This window comes from Cebus imitator, unplaced genomic scaffold (genome assembly GCF_001604975.1).
Source record: "Cebus imitator isolate Cc_AM_T3 unplaced genomic scaffold, Cebus_imitator-1.0 Scaffold31, whole genome shotgun sequence".
Taxonomy (NCBI): Eukaryota; Metazoa; Chordata; class Mammalia; order Primates; family Cebidae; genus Cebus; species Cebus imitator.
The window spans coordinates 4,787,867-4,798,491 of NW_016107346.1; the positions used below are offsets into that span (position 1 = coordinate 4,787,867).

The 10,625-nt window shown below is 35.6% G+C and overlaps 1 long non-coding RNA gene across 1 annotated transcript; it reads right to left on the reverse strand.

The window, feature by feature from the left end:
* Nucleotides 1–8,138: 8,138 nt before the first annotated feature.
* Nucleotides 8,139–10,022, reverse strand: LOC108300931. The gene is made up of 2 exons (XR_001823657.2): nucleotides 9,929–10,022; nucleotides 8,139–8,509 (listed from the first exon to the last, which is right to left on the reverse strand). It is a non-coding gene; the product is annotated as an uncharacterized LOC108300931 (long non-coding RNA).
* Nucleotides 10,023–10,625: the final 603 nt, after the last annotated feature.

Below are 10,625 nucleotides of genomic sequence, written 5' to 3' on the forward strand. Positions count from 1 at the left end.
TTTTTTTTCAGTAAAACCGATGAAATTCCCCTAATCAAGAATGCCATGCTGTTTGTATCCAGTCATTTGTAAACTTATAACTAGAATCAGAGTTTAGACCAATCTGTCCACATCACAAAGACCTGGTCCCTCAAGTTGGGATGGTTTTATGGTTTATTTATTAATATTAAAATTAGCTCTGTACTATCTTGAAGCCTCTCATTTATTAGGCCCTTTGACTATTTACATCTTATCTTTTTGATTGTTGATGTCTCATTTCCTCCAATTGATTTCAAATTTTTTTAGGAAAAAGAACTTGCCATATACTTTTTCTGTAGTTTCAAAGTTTTGCATAGTGATCATCTCTGATGTGAAGTTTAGAAATAAATAGGTTAGGCCAGGCGCGGTGGCTCACACCCTGTAATCCCAGCACTTTGGGAGGCTAGGGTGGGGTGATCACCATGTCAGGACTTTGAGACCAGCCTGACCAACATGGTGAAACCCTGTCTCTACTAAAAATACAAAAATTAACTAGGTGTGGTGGCCCACGCCTGTAATCCCAGCTTCTTGGCAGGCTGAGGCAGAAGACTCTCTTGAACCCGGGAGTCAGAGGTTGCAGTGAGCCGAGATTGCCCCACTGCATTCCAGCCTGGACAAGAGTGAGACTCTGTCTCAAAAAAGAAGAAAAGGAAATAAGTTAAAACAAACAAAAACAAAAACAAAACCAAATACCTTCCATAGACTTCATGAAGATAAAATGAATCAGACAATATAAGAGAATGTCAACATTTTTTTTAAGTTTGACATCCTGCAGTTCAGCTACGTCATACCCGTTGGTCGAGTGGTGCTCTCTGGCCTACCACACCTTAGAGACATAACAGCGATGAGAGCAGGGACTTGGTCTGTTTTGCTAATTGCTCTCTCCCAAGGCTTACAATAGCAAGACTGGTGCATAATAAATATGCAATAAACATGATTAAATAAATGAAAAGCATAATTGATTATTCCCAATAATAGATAAATTTCTAATATTTGTAAGTGGTATAATTTTAAAAAACTAAATGGGAGAAATTAGTGAAGAATATATGTGTATCTACAAGAATTTCATATGTAAATGAGGGGGCATCTCCTATGAGCAAGGGAATAAAGTCACTAAATGATACTGGGCAACAGATTTTGCATCTGGAAAAAATTAAGTTAAAACCCCACCTTCCACCCACCACTTACAAAAAATAATTCCAGATGGATTAAAATCAACATATATAAACAAAACCTTAACAAAAATGAGAGTATGTTTGAAACTTTGAAAAGGTCTGACAATGCTATAAAGAAAAAGCTTGACAAATTTAAATCATATCATAATTTCAAGATTTTATAGTATTAAATGTGTTATTATTAAAATTAAAAGACAAACCAAAAATAGGGAAATCATTTATAAATAAACATTCAAGATATTTAAGTAATTTCTTCAATTCGATAAGAAAACATATTCACCAAATATAGCTAAAAGATAGACAAAAATGATACTATTACACTCATTGACATAATAATTGCATTTTATTTGAATTTCATAAATTAGAAATTCAGGATAAGAAATGCAACTGACCAATAACTATATGAAAAACATGCTCAACTGCACTTGTTACCTAGGGAACTGAAAATTTGAACAAATTTGATGCGATAATTTGCATCAGCTTGGCAAAAATTTAAAACTTTGTTAGTCTCAAGTGTTGGCAAGGATGAGAGATACATTAACTTTCATGCATGACTGCTGGGAATAATTTGGCACAGCTATTTTGAAGGAGGATTTTGCAGAATTTCTTTAAAATTATAATTAAAATATGTATTTCCTTTGACTGAACAATCTACTTCTGGTTATGCTAGAAAAACCTGACACACATGCAAAGAGGCACAAAAAGGGAATATTTGAATAAAATCTGTTAAATATCCTCTGTGGAATATCTATCCAGCAATTTTTTAAAAATTGGTAGTTCTCTATGCTTCGACAAGGAAAAATGTCTAAAATCTTTCTAAGTGACCTACACAGTGATACAACCCATGAAATAATTCATATGTCAAAAATTCCTGTGTATTTATATTTTGATAAGCTCTTCATTTGAATGTTATAGATAAGAAATTCATGGGGAGGAAATGCAAATAGCCAAACTATATGGAAAAACTGTTTAATGTTTTACATATATTTTATCAGTATATTAATGTATACACACATATCCATACACAGTCACATATGATATATATGCACAGTAAAAGGAATAAAAAGATACAGTATGAAGGGCTTGGAATTGGTGATCCTTCAAAAGCTCTTTAGTTATATTTGCTATTTTAGGAATGGAATTTGGCAATAGAATATACATATGAATTCATGTAATAAAAATACATAAAATAAAACTTATCTATAAGCCACTGGGGGAATATAAATGAATAATTAACTGGAAGCACTAGTTCTACCTAACAAATTGAAAAATTCCTATTGCTCATTTTCCTCCTACACATTCCCATGGGTGATCTAACAGGCATTTCCAGAAAGCAGGAAAGATATGGATGCTCATGACATCAGAACGTTTGCTCCCAGAATTTAAGGTTCTTGATAAGTGAGTTCAGGATTCTGACTTTAGTCTGTGATTTCCTGGGGAGAGGCAGACACAGGAAGGCAGCCACTTGACTTTTCTGAGAGTCAAAGAGAGTTCATGACCAATGTCCTCCAGCAGAACACATCTTGACCAATAATTAACTAGAAAATTGACCATTTTCAGGAATAGACAGGGAATGCTGTCCTTTCAATTGAATATTTATTTTTAAAAACTTTTTATAATAATCAAGTGTCCTTCTCATCAATGACAAAAATTCATTCTGTATAATGAGTCAATGCTCAATATTCCTGTTATTTACTAGAATAAACATACAAAACAAGTGTTTACAGAGTAAATGATTAGCTTTCTTTACATCCTGGGGAATGACCATATTCAATTTAGAGATACCTACATGAAATACCAAACCTTGTGTCCACATCCCTTCCAAAAATGTAGACCAGACCTCCTGTTTAGCATCCTAAAGGTTATTGCTTTTCCTGACCATGTTAGGTTGCCCATGGTTGGCTCAGTTTAAGCATTACACAATCACTTTTTGTCAAGTATATTGCTAATTATTGGGAACTGGTTTATACCCATCACCAACTCCTTAAGTGAGTAAAATCAATTCCTTAAATGTTGAAATATGATTCTCTTTTAAGTCTTGCATTCTTTTGCAATGCCTCATGCTTTCTAAAAGTGTTAGGCATATGCTTTTAAATACACTGTTCTGCCTCAGGCCTTTAAAATAATGATAATAGATTCTTTCCATATTTCAATGGTCACTCAACTGAGTGGGAAGAAAAGTTAGTTTCTTCTAATATTGTCAAATAATTAAGCCCCTTTCTATCTCTGGAATCTAGATAGAAAATTCATTCCTTTTTTTCTCTCTCCCCCTCTCCCTCTCTTCCCCTCTCTCCCCCTCTCCCCCCCCCCCCCCCCCCCCCCCCTCCCCCCCTCTCTCTCTCTCTCACTCTCTCTCTCTCCCTGCCATTCTTTTACTCTGCTTCCGTCTCTTTTACTTTAGGTCTGAGTATAAATCTCAGAAATTGTTATCACCCTATGTTTCAAATTATTGAAAATTAAATAATATGCTAACCCCCAATTGTTTCTATAGGTATCAAGCCTGGCTCAAAGTGAGATCATTAATGGCAAAAATGTGGGATAGATTATTTAATAATATTTCTAGTGCTGAATGTAGACATCAGTTGAAAGAATATGGAGAATTTCCAAAGATGTAATTTAAACAAGGTACTAATGAGGATGTTGAGTAGTGAGATGGGTATCACGGCTCAACATGCAACTATGCCTTTTCTCTAAAAGGCCTCTTCTAGTAATGCGCATAAAATTTACCAGAGTAGAAGATGTAAAACTTACAGTTCAGGATAAAGAAAATATGTTTCAGCAAAGGGCCTGCTGGCCATTTATAACTTTGGCAAAATCACAGTCATCTGAGTTATATCAAAAGAAAAAGCCAGCAGCTGACTCACCTTAGTTATCTTTTCCAAGTACGCAATAGCCCTGCTTGTGATAAATTCTGTCCTGGAACTTTTATTTAAAGCATCTCTGAAGCCTTAAAAACTGTTTTAGCCTAGTGAATTGCACACAACTTATCCATGTTCTCTGAGTTCTGATGATAAACAATATGTGTTTACATTTGTGCAAAATTATAAAAAATATACTGAGGCCAAAATGCTCATTTTTTCCTATAGCTGTTCCTGCCTTAAAAACAGACAGGTGCTCAAGAAATAAAACCATGTCATGTTTGTCTTCATTTTCTTCTGATATAACTCAGCAATTGGCACTGTACCTGGCACAAGGTGGATACCGATCAAAGGGCTGTTCATGAATGGATTAAGGCTGAATTTATATTATTCATATATATGGACATATATGTTATTAATTGTCATATGTGCGTTTGTAGTGAATGAAGTATGGACTGAGATTTATGTGTGGAAATGTGGGTTCACATCTACAATGGAACAAACTTGGGATCCTAAATGAAGCCTTTCAATCCTCTGAACATTATACACTTAACCTCAAAGAGCCTGTCACTTGGTTATCTCTGCCTATCCAATGACTGGGATGATAAAAATAGTTTTTTAAAAGTGTGTTTTAAATAGTTATCATTTAGGCAAATTTGTAATGCTCAAAGGAAAGTGCTGTGAGAAGGTAATTGATTGTCAGAGCTAGTCTCAGATAGAGGAGGCAGGTTAATTTATACAAGGTACTCTGGAACTCCTGGGAAGAAGGCATCCAAATGCTTCCTGCTAAATGAGAGACTGATAAGGCTAAACCACAGTGACAGCCACAGAGACTCAGTAGCAGCAGAGGGCTACAGATAACTTGAAATAAAGTTATAAGTCTGGAGATAAATTGATCCAAAAATCAGCTCAAATATGTGAGTTTAGCAGAGCAATCCATGGAGGAATCTAGTGTTTCTGAAGTAAGAATTATTAGTAATAAAACTAGGTCTGCCTGAAGCCAGATAATTTTACTGTGTATGAACTGAAAGGCCTGGGCACTGAAAATTCTAATAGCCAGGATTTATGTCTCTTCTCATTTATCCTAACAAGCCAAGAATGTTTTCAGCTATCGTTTTGATGGTATCAGGTGTCTCTCCTTACCGGGTGTCTAACCAGCAATGATCCTTTCACTAGTGTGGATAGCATCTCACCTGCCTGCAGGACACTCTTCTGTAGAAAAGAATCAGTGAAAGATACGGTGGCCATTAGTTCTATTCCACTGAAGTCTTAATCTCCACCAAAGAGCTACCAACAGTGAATTGTGTCTATCAGCCACTTTGGGACCCAATAGAACCTGGAAAAATCTCCAAGTAAGGGACTAAAAGAACACAGACCTTCCCCTCATAGGGTCAGTTTGACCTTGAGGAGAATATAGCATGAGGCAAGGTGCTACACTACCATCCGTAGATGCTTCAAAATTAGGACATGGCAACTTCAACTGGTAGCCGAAAACCCTCCAATGCTGTAAGGCCAAAGTGGACTGGACTGCTCTCTCTTTTATTTATGATTTCTGGTCTCTATTGGAGTGGACTAGAACTGTGGAGGGGAATGAACTCACCTGCAGGACTTCCATTATTCACAATGGGAAATAAAATATATTAATTTGGGGACTGACTGGAGTGTTATTTGTCTACAAATAACATAAAGTTGCCAATTTAATGACAATATGGTGGTTTCCAAAGTTGGCCAACTTATTACATCTTATTACAAGAGCTACAAGGAAAACCAACTGTCTTTAAGTATTATGGTAGATTGGCTTTGTTAATGTCCCCATTGTTTCATACCTCCTGGCAACTATATACTGTGGTAGTGCTATCCTGCACTGATTTTTTCCTTGAACAGGTGGCTTGACTGAAGCAAGCTTTGCAAAAGCACTTGGGTATTTCCACTTTCTTCCTTGGACCCCTGGCATTACCATAAGAATGTGTTTGGGTTAACCTGCAGGAGGATGAGAGATATGCAGACTGAATCAAATGGTCCTTTTGAAGCCATGCTAGATCATTCAGTCCCAGCAAAACCCAAAATTGACATCAGATACATAAATAAGCCTGACCAAGATCAGCAGAACTACTAAGCTGAACCACACACTCATGAGAACCAGTAAGTTGTTATTTTAAACCACTGAGATTTGAAGTAGTTTGTTATACAATGGCAAATGAAAAATCATACACGCAGATTATAGTGATAATATATGAAGTTGTGAGTTAAAGAGAGCTGGTAGTGAGGAATATTTATTTCCAAATCTCTTTGTGTGAAAAAAAGACAAAACAAATGACATTAAAAAAATACTTCATGTATTTTCAAAGGCAACGTCTGTTTTGAATTTTTATTCTTTTCATAAATTTAAGAGTGTACCATAAATTATGAATAACTGAAGCTAATCTAATGAAATTAAGACTGTCTTATTCTCTGTTCAAAAGAGTTACTGTAGCCCAAAGGGGCAGTACCTCATGTTCCCAATCTCTTCATCTCCTTTTCAAATGAACAGATGGTATCTTACATTCTTCATGGACCCTGTTGCTTTTTAGCTATCATATCATAGTTAATGGCATGGTTTCTAGATCCAGAAACACAAGCTCTGGAGTGTTTCTTAACTTCTCAATTTCACTATCTATGAAATGGAACTAGTAATAGCAACTTTAAAAATTGGACATCTGACAAATTACTTCTAAAAGTAATTTGTTTCATTGGGTAATACTGCATAAGAATTACCAATATTTTAAAATTTTTTTTTTCATATCTTGATTTAATGCAGGCATTATATTTTAAAGCTAAGGAGGATACCATTCCAATTTTTGACAGAAGTACTCATGATGTTCCAGGGAAAGGAAGGAAGTCGTTGTACTTTTTAATGTGTCATCTCTTCAGTCCTTCCTTTGAGGACAGGGTCATACTTTTTTATTTATCCTGGTTGTTTTAATGGGAGGTCAATTTATCCACATTTTCTTGGTCTATACATTACTCATTACTCTTGCATGTGCTTTGATAAGGAAGCTGCAAGGGGCTAGAAGCAAACTGACTTGGAAAGTATGAGAGCTTTACTCAGTAAACAAATATAATTTGGGAATACAATTTTATGGGGTTAAAGTGAGGAAAATTTTTAATTCATTGTATTTTGTCTTAATATGGGCATTCATTTTGAGAATACCACAGCAGTTTTGATTCTTGCACTAAAAGACTATTTTCTTCCAGTTATATAATTAGTAATCGATAAGATAATTAACTATGACCAATGAGTAAGATTTCTCATATATGACCCTGTAGTAGCTCCTGACTTTACTTCTCCTGATTTTAGCATGAGATGAGGGAATTACTATCACTTCACAAAAAAAATAGAAAAAAATTGGCATTACTGAGTGTCCCTTGAGATCATTCTTATAAAATCAAATTTGTGATTCTTTCTGAAAATTTAGTGGCTAAGAGAGACTACAAAATGAGTCCCAAGTGAAAGACCAAGTAAAAATGGTCTTTCACTTATTCTAATGTCTGTCTCTCATCACCAATTATGGAACATATCCCTGGTTATCATGTTCCACCTTAGCTTGGTACGACTGCCTAAGCAACAAAAGCAATGCAAAGGAAATTGTATTTTTTCAGAATAAATCTCTCTACATTTAAAAAATCACTTTCAGTAGGCTCCAAATTGTATTAGAATGAGAAGGAATGGAATATCATTGACCATAAAAGATAATGTTATCCTAACTTGTTGTTGAAGATAAAGTGGAGCCTTAAGCATCTTAAGAGAGAAAATTGGTACAAGTGTGGCTCAGGAGAGCTTTTGTGTCTCAGTAGTTCTCTAGTCATTCCCATCACTTCTGTTGCACGTATGCATCATTTTCAGTGTTAGTCAAACATGGCTCCATTGGCTAACACAAAATTAATTACATGTATCCCGTATGTCTTCATTTGGGTTCCTGCATTACCAGACTCCAAGATAAGCATTTGACTGCAAGCAGCTTACCTGGGAGGTGATCCAGGAGGCATCCATAGGGAAGTGGGGAAGTAAGAGATGGAGGAGAAAGAAGTCAATAAATGGTATGCTATCTGGCAAATAACCTTTGTGAGTTTATTGAAAAATCAATTTTGCTGAAGAACTCTAGGAGACAGTATAAAACACCTGCTCAAGCGTTACCCCAACTGAGGAGCAAGACATTTATCACATACCAATTCCTTCAATCATTGATTGAGGCTTTTCTTTATGGGCATTATTTTCCTGTCATTTTCAGATCACCATATACATGGGCAGTGAAGCAGAAAGGACATCAGCAGCTTTGGAGAACATTCTCCAGCAAAGTGATGCAGATACTTGCAACTGAAAATAGACCAGTGGACACAGAAGTGATAAGATCTGAAGGCTGTAGACAGGAAACTGAAGACATCTACTCCATAATCCAAACAGTTCTGTCCTAGCCTGTCCTAGAATAAGTACAAGTGAAATTATGATGTAGTTCACTAAGAATTTAATCACATCAGAGTTCTCTTATTAGTGATCCCAAAACTCTTGCAAACACTTCTATCACATAAAAGTGTTGTAACGTATTTTAACTATATGCTTTCTCTTCCCATTAGATCTTATATTACATAAAAGAATGTATCTTATTCTAAAGTTCCTTTGTATTTTGTTCTAGTTCCTACTTTTTAACTAGTAACCACAATTCCTATTTATCTGGAGTAGTCTTGATTTTTTCTATTTGCCCTAAAACCATTTCAAGACTTCACAAAATCAGTGTATGAAACAAGAATAAACCACAACTTACTTCAGAAGTCACTTTCAAAATTGCACACATCAGTGTCCATTAACATCTTAACTCTTTCTACCTCAGTTTATATCATTATTAAAGAAATTCCATGTAGTGGGGGTGCTCTGGGTAGGTCTAATTAATACATTGAGCATAAGTAGTAGTAAACTTACACAGCTGAACACAAGTTCCACTTCAGATATCAGCTGTCCTGAGAAAAGGTACACCTCTCTTTGCAAATTTTTAAGACTCTTGTTGTCTACAAATAAAATCCAGACTCCTTTAGCTAAGCATTCCAAGCAATTTAGACTCCCACTTGAGTCTGTGTTGGAAATCTTGTTCTCAAGATTTTTCCCTACCCCAAACTAAAGATGGAATCAAATTCCTGTCCCTTTTGTCACCTGGCTTGGCTGATTGCTTTCTGACCCTTGTGTCTTTGCTCCACTAAATCTACAAAAATTTTCTCACATAGAACCCTTTTTTCAAAATCCTACTCAAATAATATTTACTTTGAAAATTTTTTCATGAACCCATGACAGATTGAATTTATCCTGAGTCTACTCTTAATTCCCAAGTGAATATGTCCCTTCCTTAAGCATTCAAATCTTGTAGTTCATATTTCAGTCACTTTGGTAGAGAGATTGCGTCAAAGGCCCCAGTGCTTTGCACCCTTCAGTAGCCAAGCTCTTTGCCTTATAACCTTGCTGTATCCTGCAATTCTGACTCTGGAAATGACCATGTCGCTTGTTTTGACCAATGGGATATTAGTCAAAGTGACATAAGTAGAAAATTTCCTGCCAAAGAATGAAATATACCCAAGTTACATCAACCGAGGGTATCTGCCAACTGCCAGCTCCCCTCTGCCCCCTGCCCCAATCCATAAAAGCAGGCCCCACCAAGATCCACAGAGCAACCCTAGCAACCCATAGCTGACCTCAGACACATGAACAAGTCCAGATGGGAGCAAATGAGTCCAGCCAAGATCATCCGAAACCATGAGCTTGTGAACTAAATAAATGCTTATTGTTGCATGCTACCAAGATTTATGATTATCATAGTTCAGCATTGTCTGGCAATAAATAGCTGATGAACCTACCAGACTGTAAGCATCTTCATGCCACAGCCATGCTCTTTTTTTTACTATTGTTCCCACAGTAGTTTTCGGATTTCCCTGCCTACATGAGGTACTTTTAAAAAGTCTGTGGAGTGAAAGAATGTTTTTCCAGTTTAGAATGCTACTTTGTTCTTTACTTTCCCATAAAACCCTCCCTGACTGCCTAACCTCAAGAAATGTATCTCCTTTAAATTTGCATTGTATTTATTGTCTATACCAGCAATTTGCAATAAGCTCTTCATATCTCTTATTATTTATATACTCTCTCATCCATTTCTGCACTCTAATGAATAAATTTGTATATAAATTTCTGCAACCCAGTAGAATGTACTTAGTAGACATGCAAAACATTAACTTGTCTTACTGTAAATAAAGGAAATAGTTGTTTTCATATTTAAGGTTTAACATGTAAGTTTAACACATAAGAATGGCAAATTTACTTGTTCTTCATCTTTATTAAAAGAGTTCACATCCTTAGAAAATAAGAAAAAGCAGCATAAAATCAAATCAAGTAGCAGGGTAAACTTTTCTATGAGAAACAAAATAATTTTGAAAAGAATTCACAGATATATTTTTGAGCTATGCTTTATTCATTTAAAGCTTCTAAAATAATGAGTCTGCAATTTATTCACTGAATTGTCCTGTGTATGTAGCCAGTTAAAATAGAAAATATTTTTCT